At 43.8% G+C, this 25,361-nt stretch overlaps 1 protein-coding gene across 5 annotated transcripts in view; it reads left to right on the forward strand.

Moving 5' to 3' along the window:
- The window catches only part of GALNT4 (polypeptide N-acetylgalactosaminyltransferase 4), a 400,871-nt gene that overhangs the window by 246,285 nt on the left and 129,225 nt on the right, over positions 1-25,361 (forward strand). The window lies entirely within an intron of this gene.

Raw genomic sequence — 25,361 nt, forward strand, 5'->3', positions numbered from 1 at the left:
TAGCTATAAGAACATGCCATACTGGGTCAGACCAAGGGTCCATCAAGCCCAGCCTCCTATTTCCAACCGTGGCCAATCCAGGCCATAAGAACCTGGCAAGTTCCCAAAAACTAAGTCTATTTCATTTTCACATTAGGTGGCGGGAATACTTTAAGACTTGCATGGTTTAGTAGCTGAAACCATTCAAAGTTTTACTTTGAGCTTATTTAGAGGCCAGAATAAGCTTTTTTTTCATGCACAGGTGCAATTTAGGGCTCCTTATCTATGCAGGTGTGGCTAATTAAGTTAATTGTAAAAGCTGGAAAAGCTCAAATTGGTAAACAGAGGGAGTCTACACATTGGTCGGATGTTAAGTACTGTGAAAGATGTTGGAAAGCATCCATGTATTACTAATAATATGAAAATTATGGAAGTTTTCAAATGGCCTGGACTTGCAGCTGATTTTCAGAGAGATGCTCCCCAGTCTGACTAAAAGTATGCATGCTGGATTGAGGCAGGGCAGTTTTCAGACAGCCAATTTCTCAGAGAACAAGCAAGATGGCAGTCCTCACACATGGGTGACATTATCGGATGGAGCCTGGCCTTCCCCCGCCGGGGGAAGGCCAGGGCTACACGCTCCCCACCCGAGGGGACTCGGCGACGACAACGCGGCAGCAGCCACGTAAGAAACTTTGCCTACCTGAAAGGGAAACCGCGCCGAAAACGATCCGCCCACCGATCCAGCTCCTCCAATAGGAGCAGGCCCTGAGGGGCTTTAAATCCGCAGTCAGCCCGGCGCCGCGCGCCTAGCGTCGCGCGCCGAAGGAGCGCGACAAAGGGGCAGGCCCCTTTGTTTCGCCCCTTCGTACAGCCCTGAGAAGCCCTGAACCATACCCTTGGATAAATCTAAAGCCATAAAGGTAGCAGCCAGCAAAGGTCCTAGGCTAGGGGATTCCGTAGGCTGGAACAAAGCCACCTCTCAACTTACCTCCCTAGCACCCTCCCAGCATCCACTCCAGCCTCTCCAACAGCCACCCTGCATTCAATTCAGCCTCTCCATCTTGAGCAAACAACCCCTCAACCATCTTGAGCAAACAACCATCTTGCAAGCATCCAACAAATGCTCAGCAAACCATCCTGCAAGCATTCAGCAAACAACCATCCTGAGCAAACAACCATCCTGCAAGCGTCCAACAAATGCTCAGCAAACCATCCTGCAAGCATTCAGCAAACAACCATCCTGAGCAAACAACCATCCTGAGCAAACAACCATCCTGAGCAAACAACCAGCTGGATGCTGGAGAGGCATCCAGCCTCTCCAGCATCCAGCCTCTCCAGCATTCATCCAGCCTCTCCAGCATCCAGCATTCATCCAGCCTCTCCAGCATTCATCCAGTCACCCCAGCATCCAGCCTCTCCAGCATCCAGCATTCATTCAGTCACCCCAGCATCCAGCCTCTCCAGCATCCAGCATTCATCCAGCCACTCCAGCATCCAGCATCAACCTACATCCAAAAAAGACATTAACATGCTACAAACCTTCTCCATTCCGATTATCCCTCGCTCAATCCCCACCAGAGCTAACGCACCATTACTCAATCTACGCTCAAAGAGATCTCTGATTCCAATCATGATCTCCCCAATAACACAATTCCTAGGTCTATCCTTAATAACCTTAAGCCTTCTAAACTCACAGTCACTCTCAAAAAAATCTCACTTGCTCAACGACCATCTCCTAGACTCTCAACCGGACATTTGTGCCATTACCGAAACATGGCTGAAAAACACTGATACAGCCATAATCAACCAACTACCAATACAACAATATGACGTCTTCTCTATCCCCAGACCTAAAAAAAGAGGGGGTGGAATAATGTTAATCACAAAAAAAGAATTAAGACTAACTCAACAAGCCTTCAAATCTACGACTAAATTAGAAATCGGATTATTCAAATCCTCCCAACTCCAAATCTGCCTTATTTATGCCCCCCCAGGGCTCCTAGAAGCCGACCCCTCTCTACTCATCGAAATTATAGCCAAACATATCGACTCCATCTTACCCGCTATCATTTTAGGAGATTTCAACATCCATGTTGATTCTCCCTCCCCATCTTCCAATTGCGAAGCCCTACTTTCCTCCTTCCAGGCTATGGGATTCAATCAAATCATAAATAATCCCACCCACAAGGCAGGCCACACGCTTGACCTTATATTCACTAATGAAACCATCTCGCCCATCTCCCCACCTTCCTGCTCCCCCATCCCCTGGTCAGACCACTCGTTGATAGTTACAAAACTAGCCATTAATCAAAAACAGACCCCTGTTGCTTCCAAATCCTCCATCCAATTCAGGAAACCTTGTTCAATGGACGCACTCAACAACAGCCTTGCCAAAGACCTATCCAAACTGGACTTCACAGATGCTGATACCGCAATTAATTCCTGGCAAACAATCACACACGCAGTAGCAAACTCAATTTGCCCATTATCCTCAAAATTATCAACCCAGCACGCTCGAACAAAAAACCCTGGTTCTCTACGGAATTAAGAAAACTCAAACAAGACCTACAACACAAGGAACTACGCTGGCGGAAAGACCCCTCCCCCACATCATTGGCTACTTACAAAACAGCAATGAGCTTCTACAGAACATCGATCACCCGCACCAAACGAGATTTTTATGCCAAAAAAATACACGGTTTCCTATACGACCCGAAAACGCTCTTCTCATATGTGGCAGCCCTCACCACTCCCACTTCCCCTACCTTCTCAGAAGAAGAAGCCCAAAACAAATCTACAGAGTTGGCGATTTTCTTTGACAACAAAGTCAAAAACCTACTTGGCCCACTGGCAACATCCAACAAATCTTCAATAGCCTTACAACCCCCCAGCCAAACTCCTAGCCAAAATCCATCCTCTACTATTCTTAAACAGACGCTAGTATCTCTTGAACCTACATCATCCCTGGAAATAGAATCGATTATCAAGAAAATGAAACCCTCATCTCACCCTCTAGACCAAATACCAACCAAACTTCTCCTCACCATTCCCAACACCATTGCCAGATCTCTGGCAGACATCATAAATTGTTCCCTCAATCAAGGATCTGTCCCTGACTCCTTAAAAATTGCTTCGCTGAAACCCTTACTAAAAAAACCCAATCTGGACCCAGCCAACCCAGCAAATTTCCGCCCCATCGCAAACCTACCTTTTATAGCTAAAATAATGGAAAAACTTGTCAACTTCCGTCTCACCGACTACTTGGACTCCCACAATATCTTATACCCTTCTCAATTCGGTTTCAGGAAACGCCTAAACACAGAATCCCTCCTTCTTTCTTTAACGGACACCATCCTGATGGGCCTTGACAAGGGACAATCTTACCTCCTAGCCCTACTCGATATTTCTGCGGCGTTTGACACGGTAAATCACGACATCCTCATCAGCCGTCTAATGGAAATAGGCATCTCTGGCTCTGCACTGCTCTGGTTTAAATCCTTTCTGAACAACAGGCACTACAAAGTTAAAATAAACGACAAAGAATCCCACCCCGTCCCATCAAAACAAGGAGTACCACAGGGCTCTTCTCTGTCCCCTACCCTGTTTAACATATACCTACTTCCTTTATGCCAGCTGCTCAATAGCCTCAACCTCATCCATTTTATATACGCAGACGATGTGCAAATCATAATCCCCATCTCGGACCCCATCTCCTCAACTCTAAATTTCTGGAACGACTGCCTACATGCCATCAACCAGCTTCTCACGAATCTCAACCTGGTCCTAAATACGTCCAAAACGGAACTCCTGGTTATCTCCCCTAGCGATAACCACCCCTTCACTAATAACACAATAACCCCACTAGCAAGCCATGTCAGAGACCTTGGGGCCACCCTTGACTCCAGAATGAATTTCAAAAAATTCATTAACGCTACAACTAAAGAATGTTTCTTCAAGCTACAGGTCCTGAAGCATCTAAGACCGCTCTTACACTTCCAGGATTTCCGTTCTGTGCTTCAAGCAATACTGTTTTCAAAGATTGACTATTGCAACGCTCTTCTACTCGGTCTCCCCGCCTCTTCGACCAAACCTCTACAGATGCTGCAAAACGCAGCAGCCAGGATCCTTACAAACACACGGCGCAAGGACCACATCACACCTATCCTAAAAATCTTACATTGGCTTCCTATTCAACATAGAATACTGTTCAAAGCTCTCACTATCATCCACAAATCGGTCTACCAACAATCCTCTCTCCAACTCACCTTCCCTCTGGAACTACTTACATCTTCAAGACCAATAAGAACTGCCTACAAAAGTAAGCTCAAGGCCCCTCCCAACAAATCATCAGTTCACAACTCCATCCACAAGCGAGCTTTTTCAACAGCAGGTCCCCTACATTGGAATTCGCTTCCTCAAGACTTACGCCAGGAACAATGCCATTTAACCTTCAGAAAAAAACTTAAAACCTGGCTGTTCACACAAGCCTATCGTTGAAGGATTCCATATTAACCAACTCTCTCTCACCCTCCAACCCACCCTTCTCCCTCCCCGCACTCCCAAACTTTTTTCTCTTTTTTCCCTTTTCCACTCGCAACCTCAACCCACCCTTTTCCCTCACCCCCGCCACTCCTCCCATCTGACATAACATGTATATTCCAGCTGTATATATTCCATATATATATATTTCCATGTATATTTCCGCTGATTATAATCCATGTTTTTTGTATTATTAATTTATTGTTTTATGTTAATTTATAGTTTGTAATTTTGTTAACTTATTGTTCAATTACTTAATTCTGTCCTATCTTCCGACATCCATGTTTTTACTCTCCCTGTTTTAATGTAACTTCTCTTTTCCACTTATACGTTAATTGATTTTTCCCCTTGTTCTAATGTAAACCGGTACGATAAGACCTGGTCTTGAGTGTCGGTATAGTAAAAGAAGTTAAATAAATAAATAAATAAATGGGTGACATTATCGGATGGAGCCTGCACAGAAAACATATGTCAAAGTTTCTAGAACTTTGACTGAGCCTCACTGAACATGCTTATACATGAAATATACTATGCATCCATGCGGGGCCTCCTCAGTCTCTTCTTTTCTGTGGAGCCTTGTATCTCATGGTCGGGTGAATCACTAAACATTTTCAAAGTTTGCACAATTTTCAAGTGCTTTATTCTTAACGATTTCGTTTTGTGTTCCTCGCACAGTTAATGCGGGGATTTCCCTGGTTCTCCCATTAGCATCCTAGATAGGTTTATCAATGTTTTTGGGTAAGTATATTTTCATTATCAATTCCCGGGGAAATGGTGCTCTTGGTGCCTGCTGGCCATCAACAGCTACTGCAATCAGTTTCGATTTCGCATCTCTTTTGTTTCGTGACATGTCCACTTCAGGTTTCAAGAGGTGCCCAGGTGTAAGAGGACCATGTCTATTATGGACCCCCCATGATAAATGTTCTCAGCCTTGGGGCTGCAGCAAGTGCGCCCCATGATCATATGGCTCAACAAAATCAAATGCCTCTTTGGGCTGGAGAAGACCAATCCATCAGCATTGAGGGACCTCGGAGCCTCACTGATGGACACTGAGTCATCGACATCAGCAGGGCTTCTGATTCTGTCAAGCTCGTCAACTAAGAGGGATGCCGGAGACCGGCCATCATCGGGCTCCTCCAGGTCGAGGTTGATGGGTTTGTTGACCTCGGTACCAAGGAAGGACTAATCCTGTCAATGCACGGTGCTCAACATGGGGATGCACCAGCTTCAGCTGCGATGCCTCTGAAGTGACCCTGTGGCAAGGAGAGACAGTTCTCCATTGATACCAAGGGTATGCCATGGTCTCCATTGGTCCCGATGTCAGCCATTGATCCTCCTCTCGATTCTGAAGGATGCCAGCCACCTCCTGCATCCCAGCCTGTTCTGGCATTGGTGATGTTTAAGGAGCAATTGGAGAGGGGTGTGCAGCTTGCTATGGAGAAGGTGATGAGTGGCTTCGGCATCAGAGCTCCAACAACACCAGCACCATTGCTCCTCAAGCTGCTGCTGGAATCCAGTGGGAGCACTGAGAGGAGAGGATCACCTTGCTGGTGGCTGAAAGGAATCAGTAAGTTTTTGCTTGGGACATTGTCTTTTTTAAAAGTATTGGGGCAAAGTTAACTATTTGGGAATATTATTTAGTGTGTTTGTGCTTTTGTGTTTTTAATAGTCAGTAAGGCAGGGAATAAGCAGAAGTTAGACTGTTTGTATTTTTAAATAGTCAGTAAGGCAGCTAGTAATTAGTAGTTAGTGTGTTTATTTTTAAAAGTCTGTAAGGCAGCTAGTAAGCAGAAGTTAGAGAGTTTGTATATTAAAAACAAAAAAAAAAGAAAAGAAAAAAGTAGCCAGAAGCTAGAGATAAGCTAGGAGCAATGTATACCTAAGTAAAAAGATTGAAAAGTTCAGTTCAGTTACTCACCTTGGAAAGGTGTTGAGGTAGTGTGATTTGGTTTGATTAGGTACCAACATTTGTTAATCAAGAGAGCAGTTAGTCACTTTGGCTGACTAACTGAAGTTAGACTGTTTGTATTTCTCCACCCACCCCTAGCTCATCCTTTAATTTATAGGCAGGTACCACTTTCAAAACAAAAAAAAACCTTATTGAGAGTTTGATCATTCCCCTGTAGGCCACTACTAGACATATAGTGAATTCACTAATACATTTAAAGGACATTAATTAGACACATTCCTACTCCCATAGCAACCTAAACCTTAAATAGGAAATGAACAAATTTGAGATGAAGGCAGCAGTCCAGCAGCAAGAGGGGGGCTTCCCAGTCTTTTGCATCGAGCGTCACATATATGATTTTTTACCCGCCGGTGAGAAATTGCACATGTGCATGCGATGCAAAGAGCTCCTGGCTCTCAGAGAACGAGTCCGATCTCTGGAGGCTAGAGTGGCAGACCTGGAGGAGCTGAAGCAGACAGAAAAGTATAACGATGAGACCTTCAGGGACATAGTAGCCAAGTCCCAACTTCAGACTGGCAACCCTGGTGCTGCCTTGGAGGAAGAAGGTCTCATGATTGGAGAGCATCAACCTGGTGCAGCAGGAAAGGATCCTGTAGCAAGGACCTGCTCTCCAGGTGAATCATTGTCCTTTTGCACCGAGGATATCTCCCCAAGGCCTACTGCCCAGGAGGGAAGGGTTAGGTCGGCCATCATAGTTGGTGATTCGATTATTAGGAATGTAGACAGCTGGGTGGCTGGTGATCGTGAGGATCGCCTGGTAACATGCCTACTTGGTGCGAAGGTGGCGGACCTCACGCATCACCTAGATAGGATTTAGACAGTGCTGGGGAGGAGCCAGCTGTCGTGGTACATGTGGGCACCAATGACTAAGGAAAATGTGGGAGGGAGTTCTGGAAGCCAAATTTAGGCTCTTAGGTAGAAAGCTTAAATTCTCTTAGGTAGAAAGCTTAAATCTCTTAGGTAGAAAGTTTAAATCCAGAATTCTCTGAAATGCTCCCTGTTCCATGCACAGGTCACCAGAGGCAGGCAGAACTCCAGAGACTCAATGCATGGATGAGACAATGGTGCAAGGAAGAGGGATTCAGTTTTGTAAGGAACTGGAGAACCTTTTGGGGAAGGGGGGAGTCTCTTCCGAAGGGTTGGGCTCCACCTTAACCAGGGTTGAACCAGACTGCTGGCGCTAACCTTTAAAAAGGAGATAGAGCAGTTTGTAAACTAGAACAAAGGGGAAAGACGACAGTCGCTCAGCAGCCCATGGTTCAGAGAGCGTTATCTTCAAAGGATACTAATGATGCATTAGAATTAGGGCATCCCGACAGTGAGATTCCAATAATAAGAAAAGTAGTCCAAGTGCCTGTAACTAAAAACTCACCTGAGCTAAATAATTCTAACTTATCCCTATCAATTAAAAAGCAGAATGAAAATACAAACAAAAAACAAACTTTGAAATGTTTGTATGCTAATGCCAGAAGTCTAAGAAGTAAAATGGGAGAATTAGAATGTATAGCAGTGAATGATAACATAGACTTAATTGGCATCTCAGAGACATGATGGAAGGATACAAATTATATCCCAATGACAGAGATGAGCACCCGAGAGGCGGTGTGGCGCTTTATGTCCGGGATGGCATAGAGTCCAACAGGATAACATCTTGCATGAGACTAAATGCACAATTGAATCTTTATGGGTAGAAATCCCTTGTGTGTCGGGGAAGACTATAGTGATAAAAAAAAACAAAACATTCTAGAAGCACAGTCTAGATGTAGTCTACACATTAAAAAAGGTGGAAAGAAGGCAAAACGATTACCGGCATGGTTAAAAGGGCATGCGAAAGAAGCTATTTTAGCCAAAAGATCTTCATTCAAAAATTGTAAGAAGGATCCAACAGAAGAAAATAGGATAATGCATAAGCGTTGGCAAGTTAAATGTAAGACATTGATAAGACAGGCTAAGAGAGAATTTGAAAAGAAGTTGGCCGTAAAAACTTTAAAAAATATTTCTGAAGCAGAAAGCCTGTGAGGGAGTCAGTTGGACAGTTAGATGATCGAGGGGTTAAAGAGGCACTTAGAGAAGATAAGGCCATCGTGGAAAGATTAAATGATTTTTTTGCTTTGGTGTTTACTGAAGAGGATGTTGGGGAGTTACCCGTACTGGAGAAGGTTTTAATGGGTAATGATTCAGATGGACTGAACCAAATCACGGTGAACCTAGAAGATGTGGTAGCCCTGCTTGACAAACTGAAGAGTAGTAAATCACCTGGACCGGATGCTATACACCCCAGAGTTCTGAAGGAACTAAAAAATGAAATTTCAGACCTTTTAGTAAAAATTTGTAACCTATCATTAAAATCATCCATTGTACCTGAAGAATGGAGGATAGCTAATGTAACCCCAATATTTAAAAAGGGCTCCAGGGGTGATCCGGGAAACTACAGACCGGTTAGCCTGACTTCAGTGCAAGGAAAAACAGTGGAAAGTGTTCTAAGCATCAAAATCACAGAACATATAGAAAAATATGGTTTAATGGAACAAAGTCAACATGGCTTTACCCAAGGCAAGTCTTGCCTCACAAATCTGCTTCACTTTTTTGAATGAGTTAATAAACATGTAGATAAAGGTGAACCAGTAGATGTAGTGTACTTGGATTTTCAGAAGGCGTTTGACAAAGTTCCTCATGAGAGGCTTCTAGGAAAAGTAAAAAGTCATGGGATAGGTGGCGATATCCTTTCGTGGATTACAAACTGGATAAAAGACAGGAAACAGAGAGTAGAATTAAATGGACAATTTTCTCAGTGGAAGGGAGTGGGCAGTGGAGTGCCTCAGGAATCTGTATTGGGACCCTTACTTTTCAATATATTTATAAATGATCTGGAAAGAAATATGACGAGTAAGGTAATCAAATTTGCAGATGATACAAAATTATTCAGATTAGTTAAATCACAAGCAGATTGTGATAAATTGTAGGAAGACCTTGTGAGACTAGAAAACTGGGCATCGAATTGGCAGATGAAATTTAATGTGGATAGGTGCAAGGTGATGCATATAGGGAAAAATAACCCATGCTATAGTTACACAATGTTAGGTTCCATATTAGGTGCTACCACCCAAGAAATAGATCTAGGCGTCATAGTGGAGAATACATTGAAATCGTCAGCTCAGTGTGCTGCGGCAGTCAAAAAAGCAAACAGAATGTTGGGAATTATTAGAAAGGGAATGGTGAATAAAACGGAAAATGTCATAATGCCTCTGTATCGCTCCATGGTGAGACCGCACCTTGAATACTGTCTACAATTCTGGTTGCCGCATCTCAAAACAGATATAATTGCAATGGAGAAAGGTACAGAGAAGGGCGACCAAAATTATAAGGGGAATGGAACACCTCCCCTATGAGGAAAGACTAAAGAGGTTAGGACTTTTCAGCTTGGAGAAGAGATGGCTGAGGGGGGATATGATAGAGGTGTTTAAAATCATGAGAGGTCTCCATGGTGAGACCGCACCTTGAATACTGTCTACAATTCTGGTTGCCACATCTCAAAACAGATATAATTGCGATGGAGAAAGGTACAGAGTAGGGCGACCAAAATTATAAGGGGAATGGAACACCTCCCCTATGAGAAAAGACTAAAGAGGTTAGGACTTATCAGCTTGGAGAAGAGACAGCTGAGGGGGGATATGATAGAGGTGTTTAAAATCATGAGAGGTCTGGAATGGGTAGATGTGAATTGGTTATTTACTCTTTCAGATAATAGAAAGACTAGGGGGCACTCCATGAAGTTAGCATGTGGCACATTTAAAACTAATTGGAGAAAGTTCTTTTTCACTCAACACACAATTAAACTCTGGAATTTGTTGCCAGAGGATGTGGTTAGTGCAGTTAGTATAGCTGTGTTTTAAAAAGGATTGGATATGTTCTTGGAGAAGAAGTCCATTACCTGCTATTAATTAAGTTGACTTAGAAAATAGCCTCTGCTGTTACTAGCAACAGTAACATGGAATAGACTTAGTTTTTGGGTACTTGCCAGGTTCTTATGGCCTGGATTGGCCACTATTGGAAACAGCATGCTGGGCTTGATGGACCCTTGGTCTGACCCAGTATGGCATGTTCTTATGTTCGTAATCCCTGCACATGCTCATTGGTGTGTTACCGACCCAGCTGCTGTCGGTTCCTGGAGTGGCATTGATGCCCAGTGGGGCCCCAACTCTGCAACCAGCCTATTCGGTTGTCATTTCTGGTTCCTCGGAGAAGAAAACCCCCCTTGATACCAGAGTTGGCACCAGAGCCCGGGCCAAGATAACCAGTTCCATCAGTGCCTACACTCCTGGTCAGGGGCAGAGCACCTGGGGCCATGTCAACAGCCAATGGCAGCGGAGACCAGGGCAGCTATGACCCCTGGGGAGATGACTCCTCCATGCCTTCTGATGACACATCTGATGGTCTTCCCTCAGAACAATCTCCTCCAGATGATCGAAGGAAGTCTCTGACAGAGGACCTCTCCTTCGCAGGCTTTGTTCGGGTGATGGTGGAGGCCATCCCATTTCAGTTGATGACTGAAGAGCACAACAGACACAAAATGCTAGATATCCTCAAGTATGTGGAGCCTCCCAAGGAGATTGTGGCATTCCCCGTGCACGAGATCCTTGTGGAGTTACCGATGAGGATGTAGGAACACCCCTCATAGTGCCTTCCATGAATAGGAAGGTGGATGTGAGTTACCTCATTCACAAGGCTCTCATATTCAACAAGCATCAGCTGCCCCACCAATTGGTGTTCATCGAATCTGTTCTCAAGAAGGCCAAGCGCACTCGGACTCATTCCTCAGCACCCCCGGGAAAGGATAACAGAGCAATTGATGCTCCTTGAAGAAAGATGCTCCAGAGTGCTATGCTTATTGTCTGCATAGCAGCCTACCAGCTCTACATGAGCCAATACATGTGGGACAACCTGAAGCAGGTGCAGGACATTGCTGAGCAACTGCCTCAGCGGCAGCAAGACATACTCCAGTCGCTGATGTAGAAAGACCTGGAATGTGGAAAACACAGGGTCTGTTCAATCTACAATGTTTTTGATCGGTTTTAAGCGGTTTTAAGCGGTTTTAAGCGGTGTACCGCAGGGATCGGTGTTGGGACCGGTCCTTTTCAATATCTTTGTGAGCGACATTGCGGAAGGGATAGAAGGTAAGGTATGTCTTTTTGCGGATGACACTAAGATCTGCAACAGAGTGGACTCGCCGGAAGGAGTGGAGAGAATGAGACGGGATTTAAGGAAGATGGAAGAGTGGTCGAAGACATGGCAGCTGACATTCAATGCCAAGAAGTGCAAAGTCATGCATATGGGGAATGGAAATCCGAATGAACTGTATTCGATGGGGGGAGAAAGGCTGATGTGCACGGAGCAGGAGAGAGACCTTGGGGTGATGGTGTCTAATGATCTGAAGTCAGCGAAACAATGTGACAAGGCGATAGCTAAAGCCAGAAGAATGCTGGGCTGCATAGAGAGAGGAATATCGAGTAAGAAAAGGGAAGTGATTATCCCCTTGTACAGGTCCTTGGTGAGACCTCACCTGGAGTATTGTGTTCAGTTCTGGAGACCGTATCTCCGAAGAGACAGAGACAAGATGGAGGCGGTCCAGAGAAGGGTGACCAAAAAGGTGGAAGGTCTTCATCAAATGACTTATGAGGAGAGATTGAAGAATCTAAATATGTACACCCTGGAGGAAAGGAGGAGCAGAGGTGATATGATACAGACTTTCAGATACTTGAAAGGTTTTAATGATCCAAAGACAACGACAAACCTTTTCCATAGGAAAAAAATCAGCAGAACCAGGGGTCACGATTTGAAGCTCCAGGGAGGAAGATTCAGAACCAATGTCAGGAAGTATTTCTTCACGGAGAGGGTGGTGGATGCCTGGAATGCCCTTCCGGAGGAAGTGGTGAAGACCAGAACTGTGAAGGACTTCAAAGGGGCGTGGGATAAACACTGTGGATCCATAAAATCAAGAGGCCGTCAATAAAGAGTGGGTGGCTAGCCAGAATGACGGCTACTGCCTGGAGACAATACCCTTATTCAATAAACATACACATGGTTACTGTGACTCCAACATCGCTCTAAGCTACAACAGCAAGAGGAAATGTGGAAAAAAGGATTTGCACTCACAAAGTGGGGAGTAGCTGGCTTGTTACGGCGGTTACTACCCCAAACCAAATAAGCCTGATACTTCACTTTCAATGCATATCCAGCATAGCTCTCTGCTTCAACGGCAGGGGAGAAGAAAAACTGATACTTCACGCATATCCAGCATAGCTCCCTGCTTCAACGGCAGGGGAGAAGAAAACCTGATACTTCACGCATATCCAGCATAGCTCTCTGCTTCAACGGCAGGGGAGAAGAAAAACTGATACTTCACGCATATCCAGCATAGCTCTCTGCTTCAACGGCAGGGGAGAAGAAAAACTGATACTTCACGCATATCCAGCATAGCTCTCTGCTTCAACGGCAGGGGAGAAGAAAAAACTGATACTTCACGCATATCCAGCATAGCTCTCTGCTTCAACAGCAGGGGAGAAGAAAAAAGGATTCGCACTCACAAAGCGGGGAGTAGCTGGCTTGTTACGGCGGTTACTACCCCAAACCAAATAAGCCTGATACTTCACTTTCAATGCATATCCTGCTTCAACGGCAGGGGAGAAGAAAAACTGATACTTCACGCATATCCAGCATAGCTCTCTGCTTCAACGGCAGGGGAGAAGAAAAACTGATACTACAAGCATATCCAGCATAGCTCCCTGCTTCAACAGCAGGGGAGAAGAAAAACAACCAATAAGGGCTGAACAACACAGTCTGGGTAAAACAAATAAGCATGGGTGTAGCTTGCTTATTGCGGCGGTTACTTCCCCTACTACCCATAACTAATCAAGCTTGATATTTCACTTGGTTGCAGCTCCATCACTGCTCTCTACATTAATGGTGGGGGTGGAAGGGAAATAGACCAAAGAGCTAAGAGAAACAGATAAGTATGAGAAAAAAATGTGAAGCTTGCTGGGCAGACTGGATGGGCCGTTTGGTCTTCTTCTGCCGTCATTTCTATGTTTCTATGTTTCTATGTTTCATCAAGGGTTTCTCTAATGGGAATCAGCACTCACAGGCTGACATGTCTATGGGCCTTGGATCTCAGACAGGAGGTGCAGGAACGACTCATTGATGTGCTGTGTAAAAGAGAGAATCTCTTCAGAGATAAAGGATGCAATGGCCCAAATGTGGGACCACCATGTGACCCTACAGCAGCTCTCCACTGGCCCACAGGACCTGCCCTTGTCAGCCAGAAGGTTGTCAAGGTTTGGGCCTAGGAAATCCTTCTGTCCGAAGAGGTACTATCTCCACCTCCTCATTCTTATCAGTAATACCAGTTCTCTTGCAGCTGTCTTAGGCAACAAAGAGCCTTGAAGCCCCATCCGGCCTCTTAGTCAACTGTAGGGATGGGAGTTTGACTGGATTACATGGGACATAGCCAAGTTACCCATTCCTGGGATGATGGACCTGTCTGTTGGGGGAAGACTTCGGTTCTTTGCGAACCAATGGCGTAGTGTAACCTCAGACCAGTAGGTTCTTTACATTCTCTGTGAGGGCTACAAATTGAACCTTTTGGGTATCCCATCAAATTGCCCACTTGAGCCCATTCCGAGGCCCAGTAGCACATCAGGAAATAGAGCTCTTCTCTCTCTTAAAGGTCAGAGCAGTCAAGCCCATTCCTCCAGGGCAGAGAAGGTGGGGATTTTATTCCTGTACTTTCTAATACAAAAGAAAACAAATTTAATCAAAGAGAAAAGTTCAAGACAGTTTCCCTGGGCAACCTGATCCCCTTTCTGCAAAAAGGAGACTGGCTATGCTCCCTGGATCTAAAAGGCGCTTACGCTCATATTGAGATCTTCCCAGGTCACAAGAATTATCTCAGATTTATGGTGGGAAAGCAGAACTTCCAGTATCACATTCTGCCATTTGTGCTCGTGTCAGCCCCACGTGTATTTACAAAATGCATAGTTGTGGTGGCAGCACACTTTCACGGACTGGGAGTTCACGTTTTCCCATACCTGGATGATTGACTCATGAACAGCACCTCTTGGGCGGGGGCTAACAAGTCCATGTGCTCGACTATCCAGGTGCTGGAGACACTAAGATTCATTGTCAACTACTTCAAGTCCCATCTCAGCCCATCACTACAAATAGATTTTATTGGAGCTGTGCTAGACATGGCTCAACCCAAGCCCTTCCTGTGCCAGCAACGGGCCATCAGTCTGATGGCCATTGTGGTGGGGATGCAACAGAGCCAACAGGCATCAGCTTGGCACATGTTGAGGTTGGGGGGGCAACATGGCCTCGACAGTACAAGTTACTCCCTTGGCATGTTTACACAGGCAAAACGTCCAATGTACCTTGAGGGCATAGTGGCAGCAAGCCACCCAGGACATCCAGGATCACATCTGATTCATTCGGTCTCTCTGGGATTCTTTATCATGGTGGCAGGAAATTTGAAATCTGGAAAAAGGGGTGTTCTTCTAAACTCCTCCTACCCAAATTATCCTGACCCAAGGGTGCATCCACCCTGGGCTGGGGAGCTCATATAGATGGCCTATGGTCTGCCCAGGAACACCTCTCTCAAATCAATTTCCTGGAGCTTCAGGTCATTAAGTATGTGCTGTGGGCTTTCAGAGATCAGCTGACCAACAAAATTGTTCTGATGCAGACCGATAACAAAGTGGCAATATGGTATGTCAACAAGTAGGGAGGTATGGGATTGTATCTCCTGTGTCAGGAAGTAGTTCATATCTGGTCATGGGCCCTTTCCCACGGGATGGTGCCCAGGGTCATAGACCTGTCCGGAATGGAGAATGTAATTGTGGACAGACTGAGCCATGCCTTCAGACCCCATGATTGGTCTCTGGACCAAGGGATCGCAAATTGGATCTTCTGCCTCTGGGGAAGCCCGGATGTGGATCTCTTCGCAGTGCCTTGGAATGGGAAAGTTCTTCAGGTCTGCTTCCTGTACAGGACACGCGGCAAACTGTATGCATATCTCCTGTATGCGTATCATCCAGCTTCACTGGTAGCGAAGACTCTTTTGAAGTTTCGCGAGGACAAGGGGACTATGATCCTTGTACACTTCATTGACCAAGACCGGTCTGGTTTCCACTCCTCAGGTAAATATTCATCTGGAAACCGTTCAGACTAGGGACTTCCCCCCAGATCCCATCACCTAGGATCGAGGCACGTTATGCCATCCAAACTTCCAGACCCTGTTGCTCTCAGCCTGGATGTTGAAAGGTCGATACTACAACTCCTCGATCACTCAGAGGGTGTGTCTCGTGTCCTAGTGGCTTCCAGAAAGCTTTTCACTAGTAAGTCATATGGACTGAAGTGGAGGAGGTTTTCCGTATGGTATGAGCAGGATGCTTTAGATCCTTTCTCTTGATCCACACAACAACTGCTTGACTACCTTCTACATCTATCACAAGTTGAAGACCAGCTCCATTAGAGTTTCTCCACACATATACATTGCATTATTGTTTGGCTAGGAATGGCTGACTTGACAGCAGGTTTGGCCAATCTGTTTTTCACAACTTGTTTGATGTGTAGAACCCAGCTCTGTTCTTGCCTAGGGCCCGTTCTTTTTGTTCATTAGCAACAAAACTGGTTGGCACTTATTTTGTTGTTTTGTTGGCCCTCTTTTATGTTGGCGGGGGAGGGGAAGCCTGTAGCTAGGGATTCACCCATGTGTGACATCTACCATCTTGCTTGTCCTTGGAGAAAGCAGAGTTGCTTACCTATAACAGATGTTCTCCAAGGACAGCAGGTCGTCAGCCCCCACGAAACCCTGTGGCCCTACAATTGTGGAAGGAAAGGGGCACTAAGTATAGCTTCTCCCCTTATAGGAAGTAATCCTGACACCCCTTCTTGAGAGAACAGAGATGTAAATACTCATGAGTTTTAGTATGGGTACTACTGTTTTAGACATATAGAAATCCCCCTTCTTTTCTCTTTCCACTCTCCCTCTTGTCTCTTTTTTCCTATATTGATTTCTTTTAGTTGTAGTAGCTGTATTAGTCTGTGATACCTCTTATTGGCCCAAGAAAGGATGGTTTATGAGCTTTCAAACCATATATGTCATATCTTCAGAGAGAGGGAAGCGCTTGTAGTTAGTGTTTCCACATTAAAAGTCTTCGGTGGCTGATAGAAGCTTAGTCACTGAAGGCTTTAGAAATATTCAGGGCAATTTTCAAAACTATTTAATTTAAATTGGGTATCTGAAAATTGCCCTCCCTCAATTCAGCTAAAAGTATGCTCAGGGTTCCACAGTGCACCCGTTCTTAGCCAGACTGGGAGGAGGTGTTCCCAGAGGCACTTGTAGGTCAGGGGAAAAAATTGACTTGCACAGACTGGATTTTCCCATCTCTGTACATTATTTTTCATTGAAACTTCATCTGCACAAAGAACAGGTGCAAAATCTGCAAGTTCTCTGGCCCAGGGGATTATGTTCAGAGAGAACACAGCTGTCTCATTTCCCTTAGAAAATTAGATAAAAAGACCCCGCAGATTTTGCACCTAGGCAGGGAGTTTGAAAGTTGCCCCCCCTTCTCTGTGGTATCCTTTAATGACATCTCTCAGTTCTGATGAGGTGCTCCTTAACTCCCTGTGTATAATCCTTCTGACATCTCCTGCAATGCAGCGTCTGCATATTGATAATGTTATTTCTTTTTCTGACTTATAGAGGGCTAACTTCAGTCCCTAATGTAGTTTGTCAGCCTCTGGGCACAATATCTTAAAAGGAAATTCCCCACAAAGTTTCCGTTTGAAAATCTGCCATCATCTGGTGCCACAGAAATCTTTTACCCCATATGCAGGGTAAACAATACGTCAGGCTTTCAGAATGAAACCCCCATGCATATTTTCAGCACTGCCCCTTTTTCCTGTGGGGAAATGTACCCATGTTGTTGCCAGCACAGGGTATATTTCCCTGTGGAGGATGAGGGGAGTTTATAAAGAGGGATTTTGCACAGGTAAAGTCCCCTGGAGATCTGTAACAGGTGATCTCTGAGGACAGCAGGATGTTAGTCCTCACATAAGGGTAAGGGAATGTAAAACAAAGAAGCCAAAGTCCTCAGAATTATTTTATTGAAGAGGCAATATTCAAGTAATGCCCGACTCAAGGCCTGAGTTTTGACCGAACAAGGGCTGCTTCAGGGGCTAAAATAAAACATTATATCATTTAATCAAAATGCAATACAAAAACAACACACAGAAAGATTTCTTAACATACAAAAGACTGAACAGTGAAAGGACAGAAAGCCATATACAGAAAAAAGACCATGACACGTATTACCTGTTCATGACAGATTTTGTCAATTGCTAGGAAACAGTACAATTAACTCATACCTATCAGGAAAAAATTAATTAAATTTAAAATAAGTTCCACCAAAAAATCAAATATAACATACATATTTACTTTATTAGCAATGTAGTGAATTTTTTTTTACCCCATCCAGTAATTCGAAATCATTAAAAAGGAAGTTTTCCAAATTGCTTATGAAGACACTAAAAAGTATTAAAATAACATCAATCATAAAAACATCAAAAGATAAAAGATAAAAGATTGAAAAATAAAGAGTAAAAAATTAAATTGAAAATTAAAATGAGAAAATTAAAATGTATATAAATATTACCTTTAAAACGTGCGTAATGCAGGTACATTCAAAACTGATAGAAATTGCTCCAGATCACACAGTATTATGCTTTAATACCTACAGAAAATGATGACGTAGATTAAAAAATATGGTCAACCGGTGACTTACTGAATCAGAAAACCTACTCTCCAGTGCCCCATGTTAGAATTGAATGGTTTCATTATTACCTTTACATTTGCACACGCTTGCTCTCCGCTACTCCATGATAAAGATGCATAGGGATAGTGACATCAGTTATTGTTCACACCATATTCTAAGTATATGGGGCACAACATTACCGATGGGTAATGATTAGACAAGCTTAGCATGGCGATTTATGTAAAAAAGCAGTAGTTGACAAATTATTGCTAGTGACTAAAAGAAGCCTATACGCCGCAGTCTTTTTGAAAAGTTAGTCAGTTATGCGCATATGAATTTTCCCTACACGATCCTGTGTTACAATTTGAGAATAAGGAGCAGTCAAAAAATAACTAAAACTAAAAACATTTTTTTAAAAATATGTAGGAACATGCTAACATGGCTAAAAAGTTAAACAGAATCAATTAAGAGCATGCTACCGCGGCAAAAAATGAAAAACCAAAACGCTGCGATACCATGAAAACAGCGGTCAGTCGTAACTATAAAATTGCTCCCACCGTGGTCCTGTATTTGAATGCAGGTAAAAAAGGGCAATATATTAAAACAAACTAAAAACTAAAAGTAATAAAACAGGAAACCAAAATAAAAGCGCACCGACGTGGCTAAAAATTATAAAAGAAAAACTTAAAAGAAAACCAAATAAATAGCATACTAACGCAGCAAAAAAAACCAAAAATAGAAACGGCTTATAAAAACTTGCTTGCATATATATGAGCACCGGAGTTTCCACGGGAAATTGACCACAAATAATAGTATATTAATTTTAAAGAAAATTTTTTAAATCTTTATACAGTGGCGTGAAGCCACTGACCGGAGCTAAACAGCATGAGTTGCAAAAAATGCCACAAACAATTATAAAACATGTGGATCAATTTAAAAATGTTAACTTAGTGCAATGTATGCTTGGCGCTATTGTTAAAAATTGGCTGGCTAATCATAAGGGGGTATTTAAACCATATAAAGATTTAAAACATTTTCTTTAAAATTTCTCGGAGTGGCGACTCGTCTGCCCTTTCCTCCTCCCCTCTGTGACACCCAGCACGTAGCGCAGAGCTCTATGGTCCGCACATGCGCGGTAGAGCTGCTTTCTACTGTGCATTTGCGGTCTGTCGGTCAGAGCCCATTCATATTGTAGATAGCGGGTGTCGCTTTAACGTCCAACAGATGGTGCTGCTTTTCCCAAAAAACATGGTTTTACCTGTCACAGGTGTGACATCTATATAATATAGGTATATAAAAACACGCGCGTATTCGAATGCAATGTTGTGTCAAAATTTCAAAGCAATCGGTGAAGAACTTTCGGAGATTTAAGATTTTTAACAAACGAACATTTACATTTTTATTTATATAGATTTTTAGCCGCAGCGGTGTGCTTTTATTTTGGTTTCCTGTTTTATTGCTTTTAGTTTTTAATTTGTTTTAATATATTGCCCTTTTTTACCTGCATTCAAATACAGGACCAAGGTGGGAGCAATTTTATAGTTATGACTGACCGCTGTTTTCACGGTATTACAGCGTTTTGGTTTTTCATTTTTTGCCGCGGCAGCATGCTCTTAATTGGTTCTGTTTAACTTTTTAGCCATTTTAGCATGTTGCTACATATTTTTTTTTTAAAAATGTTTTTAGTTTTTAGTTATTTTTTGATTGCTCCTTATTCTCAAATTGTAACACAAGATTGTGTCAGGAAAATTCATATGCGCATGACTAACTTTTCAAAAAGACTGCGGCTTATAGGCTTCTTTTAGTCACTAGTAATAGTTTGTCAACTACTGCTTTTTTACATAAATCACTGTGCTAAGCTTGTCTAATTATTACCCATCGGTAATGTTGTGCCCCATATACTTAGAATATGGTGTGTACAATAACTGATGTCACTATCCCTATGCATCTTTATCATGGAGTAGTGGAGAGCAAGCGTGTTCAAAAGTAAAGGCAATAATGATACCATTCAATTCTAACATGGGGCACTGGAGAGTAGGTTTTCTGAGTCAGTAAGTCACTGGTTGACAATATTCTTTAATCTACGTCATCATTTTCTGTAGGTATTAAAGCATAATACTGTGTGATCTGGAGCAATTTCTATCAATTTTGAATGTACCTGCGTTACCCAAGTTTTAAAGGTAATATTTATATACATTTTAATTTTCTCATTTTAATTTTCAATTTTATTTTTTACTCTTTATTTTTCAATTTTTTATCTTTTTATCTTTTGATGTTCTTATGATTTTCTAATTGATGTTATTTTAATACTTTTTAGTGTCTTCATAAATAATTTGGAAAACTTCCTTTTTAATGATTTCGAATTACTGGATGAGGTAAAAAAAATTTCACTACATTGCTAATAAAGTAAATATGTATGTTATATTTGATTTTTCAGTGGAACTTATTTTAAATTTAATTAATTTTTTCCTGATAGGTATGAGTTAATTGTACTGTTTCCTGGCAATTGACAAAATCTGTCATGAACAGGTAATACGTGTCATGGTCTTTTTTCTGTATATGGCTTTCTGCCCTTTCACTGTTCAGTCTTTTATATGTTAAGAAAGCTTTCTGTGTGTTGTTTTTGTATTGCATTTTGTTTAAATGATATAATGTTTTATTTTAGCCCCTGAAGCAGCCCGTGGTCAGGTGAAAGTCGGGCATTACTTGAATATTGCCTCTTCAATAAAATACTTCTGAGGACTTTGGCTTCTTTGTTTTACATTCCCTCACGGCTTTACTAGACCGACTTCCTTCCTGTTTTTTGGGCCCCTCACATAAGGGTGACATCATCAGATGGAGCCTCGACACGGAAAACTTTTGTCAAGTTTCTAGAACCTTGACTTGGTACACTGAGCATGCCCAGCAGGCCGCAAACAACATGTCCATTCAGGATCCCTCTCCACTCTTATAACAGAATCATATAAATAACTGAAAATTAGGAGAAACCCAACCGGCAGGAGTTTTCGTGAGGACTGGAATCCTGCTATCCTTGGAGAACACCTGTTATAGGTAAGCAATTCTGCTTTCTCCAAGGACAAGCAGGATGGTAGTCCTCACACATAGGTGAATCCCTAGGTACAGGCTGCTCTCCAACATAAAGGGGACCAAAAGACACCCAAACCAGGTGCTGTTGGTTTCAGAGTGGGGAGACAGCCTGAACCCAAACAATGGGCTCTAGGTGGGGAGAGTTGGGTTCTACACCTCAAACAGGTTCCAAAGGACAGACTGACCAAACCTACTGTCACGTAGGCCATCCCTATCCAGGCAATAGTGTGATGAGTTCCCGTGGAGATCACAGCCTTGCAGATCTAGAAACATAGAAATGACGGCAGAAGAAGACCAAATGACCCATCCAGTCTGCCCAGCAAGCTTCACACATTTTTTTCTCTCATACTTATCTGTTTCTCTTAGCTCTTGGTTCTATTTCCCTTCCACCACCACCTTTAATGTAGAGAGCAGTGATGGAGCTGCATCCAAGTGAAATATCTAGCTTGATTAGTTAGGAGTAGTAGCCGCCGCAATAAGCAAGCTACACCCATGCTTATTTGTTTTACCCAGACTATGTTATACAGCCCTTATCGGTTGTTTTTCTTCTCCCCTGCCAATAAGCAAGCTTCTTCCCTGCCAATAAGCAAGTTACACCCATGCTTATTTGTTTTACCCAGACTATGTTATACAGCCCTTATTGGTTGTTTTTCTTCTCCCCTGCCGTTGAAGCAGGGAGCTATGCTGGATATGCGTGAAGTATCAGTTTTCTTTTTTTTCTTCCCTGCCGTTGAAGCAGAGAGCTATGCTGGATATGCGTGAAGTATCAGTCTTCTCCCATGCTGTTGAAGCAGAGAGCCATGCTGGATATGCATCGAAAGTGAAGTATCAGGCACATTTGGTTTGGGGTAGTAACCGCCGTAACAAGCCAGCTACTCCCCGCTTTGTGAGTGCGAACCCTTTTTTCTTCTCCCCTGCCGTTGAAGCAGAGAGCTCTGCTGGATGTGTGAAGTATCAGTTTTTCTTCTCCCCTGCCGTTGAAGCAGAGAACTATGCTGTATATGCATTGAAAGTGAAGTATCAGGCTTATTTGATTTGGGGTAGTAACCGCCGTAACAAGCCAGCTACTCCCCTCTTTGTGAGTGCGAATCCTTTTTTCCACATTTCCTCTTGCTGTTGAAGCTTAGAGCGATGTTGGAGTCACAGTAAGCATCTCCACGGGAACTGCTCGCAAGTGGGCCACCGACGCTGCCATGCCTCTGACAAAATGAGCATTGACATGATCCCCAAGATGCAGTCCTGCCTGGGCATAACAGAAAAAGATGCAGTCTGCTAGCCAATTGGATAGTGTCTGTTTGGCAATGGCAATGCCCAACCTATTCCTATCAAAAAAAACTAAAAAGTTGGGTGGACTGACTATTGGCTTCCATTCCAGGTAGAAGGCTAAGGCTCGTTTGCAGTCCAAACTGTGCAGTGCTCATTCGCCTTGGTGAGAACCATCACCACCTCAGGCAGGAACTTAGGGTGCATAGGCAAGACCACCCTGTCATGATAAACTTAGTGTAAGGTGACCCTGCACTCTGAGTTGACTGCCACAAAAATTTTGACCTTCCAGATCAGGTACTTTAGGTCACAGGTGCAAAGCGGCTCAAAAGGAGCTTTCATCAGCTGAGCTAACACCACATTGAGGTCCCAAGACACAACGGGAGGCCTTAAGAGAAGCTTCAGTTGAAGTAGGTCCCACATGAATCATACAACTATAGGCTGTACAGAGATGGGCTTACCATCTAGACCTTGGTTGTATGCGCCAATTGCACAGAGATGAACTCTAACTGAGTTGGTTTTTAAGCCATTTTCCGATAGATGTAGAAGGTAATCAAGCAGATTTTGTGTGGGGCAGGACAATGGATCTAGGGCTTTCTGCTTACACCACATGGAAAACCTCCTCCACTTCAGTCCACAGGACTTTCTAGTGGAAGGCTTTTTAGAAGCCACCAGGACCCGAGACACATCTTTTGAGAGATTGAGCAGTTGCAGAATTGACTCAACATCCAGGCAGTGAGCAACAGGGCCTAGAGGTTGGGATGCCACAACCTAGCTCGATCTTGCGTGATGAGATCTGGGGAAGTCCCCAGACTGATAGGTCTCTGGATGGACAACTCCTGTAGGAGTGGAAACCAGATCTGTCTCAGCCAATGAGGGACTATGAGGATCATAGTCCATCTGTCCTCCGAAAGCTTCAAGAGAGTCTTCGCCACTAAGGGATATGCGTACAGAAGACTCTTGCCCTAAAGATGGGCAAGGGCATCTGAGGTTGGTTTGCTGTCTGACTTGTACAGGGAGCAGAACCGCAGCACCTTCCTGTTGCAAGGGGATGTAAATAGATCTATGTCTGGGCTCCCCCAGAAGGGGAATATCTGATCTGCTACTTCCTGTTCCAGGGACCATTTGTGTGGTCTGAAGGCTCAACTCAGCCTGTCTATTACGATGTTCTCCGTTGTAGCCAGGTACATGGCCCTGAGCATCATCCTGTGGGACATGGCATCACAGCATGAGCCAGTGCATCCCATGCCCAGCACTGTGCATGGATGAGGACTGGCACCGATGATTCTTCGGCTTCCCTCAATGCTTGGCAGGTCCTTCCCTGGTGCCGAAGCCGATGAGGAGAAACCTGATGTCCTCTGCCTAGAGGAGCTTGTTGGTCGGTCTCCGGCGCTGCTATCTGCCGGCAGAACCGACAGTCCTGCCAATGTCGATGGCATGATGTCCATTGGTGTGGCTCCAAGGTCCATCATTGCCGATACCTCTGATCCTGATGGCACAGTCTACGTCAGCCCGAAGAGCTGTTCCATTTTGTTGAGCCAAAGTCAATGTCCCTTCAGGGTCATCTGTGCACATGAGCAGCAACTCCGGATGTCATGCGATGCCTCCAGGCACAGGTCACATATCTCATGAGGGTGAGTAATGGACATGCTCCTTGGGCACAGGCAGCATCATCAAAAACTGCACGTGGCCATCTTGGGATGAAACAAAAGGGCTGCAAAATCAAAATCGATGGCAGCGGATATCAATGGCCAGCGGGTATCGAAGCGCTGCAGCCGTGGATGTTTTTGACCATGAAAGAAAACTTATCAGAAGCATCAAAAACCCTGGCTAGGAGCATTACGGGGAAGCACTGAGAGGGACCCGGCATTGCAAACTGTGAAGAAAAACCATGAAAACCGAGAGAAAAAGGAAAGTTTTCCAAAAGGCCAAAAAACAGCCAAAGTGAGCTCACTCACATTGCAATGCTTATAGCTCCGTAGAAAAAGAGAGACTGGAGAGGGACCCTGAAAATGTGGTTTAGGACATGCTGGGCATGCTCAGTGTGCCAAGTCAAAGTTCTAGAAACTCTGACATAATTTTTCTGTGTCGGGGTTCCATCTGATGATGTCACCATGTGCGAGGACTGTCATGCCGCTTGTCCTCAAAGAAAAATTGTTCCCATTACCCTCTAACTCAGTCTTTGCTTGCAGTATCCTAAAGACCTATAAAGACAGCTTCTACCTTGCTGAGCTCATTTTCATATAAGGCGGATTTATGAATATGAAGCCAAGCTTTCTGAATTGCCAGTAATGAAGACGGAATAATTTTACACTGCCCATGTTAGGGCAAAGTTCATACACATTTTTTACCTGTGGGCTTTGCACCAATTTTCAAAAGGAAAATATGCAAGGATTTTTTTCTTTGAAAATTGCCATGAGTACAAAGTACATGCAATCACTTGCACCTACATTTTGTGCAAGTACTGGATTCCCCAGTTTGGTCCCACCTTTTGCTTTCTTCTCTTCACATCCAACCCCTTTACCTGCCCCCACGCTAATACCTGCCCCTACTATATTTCTCTCTCTCTAGATACTAACTGGACCAGTCCTGCATTCCTCCCCATCTGTTGCAACTATTGTTACCCGTTTGTACCAGCTCTTGTCAATCTCTTGTTTCTTTTCCGTTATCTGCTCCCCCTGCATACAAAGTTTTCTCTACTGTTTTAGCCCATA

This window comes from Rhinatrema bivittatum, chromosome 2, assembly GCF_901001135.1.
Source record: "Rhinatrema bivittatum chromosome 2, aRhiBiv1.1, whole genome shotgun sequence".
Lineage (NCBI taxonomy): Eukaryota > Metazoa > Chordata > Amphibia > Gymnophiona > Rhinatrematidae > Rhinatrema > Rhinatrema bivittatum.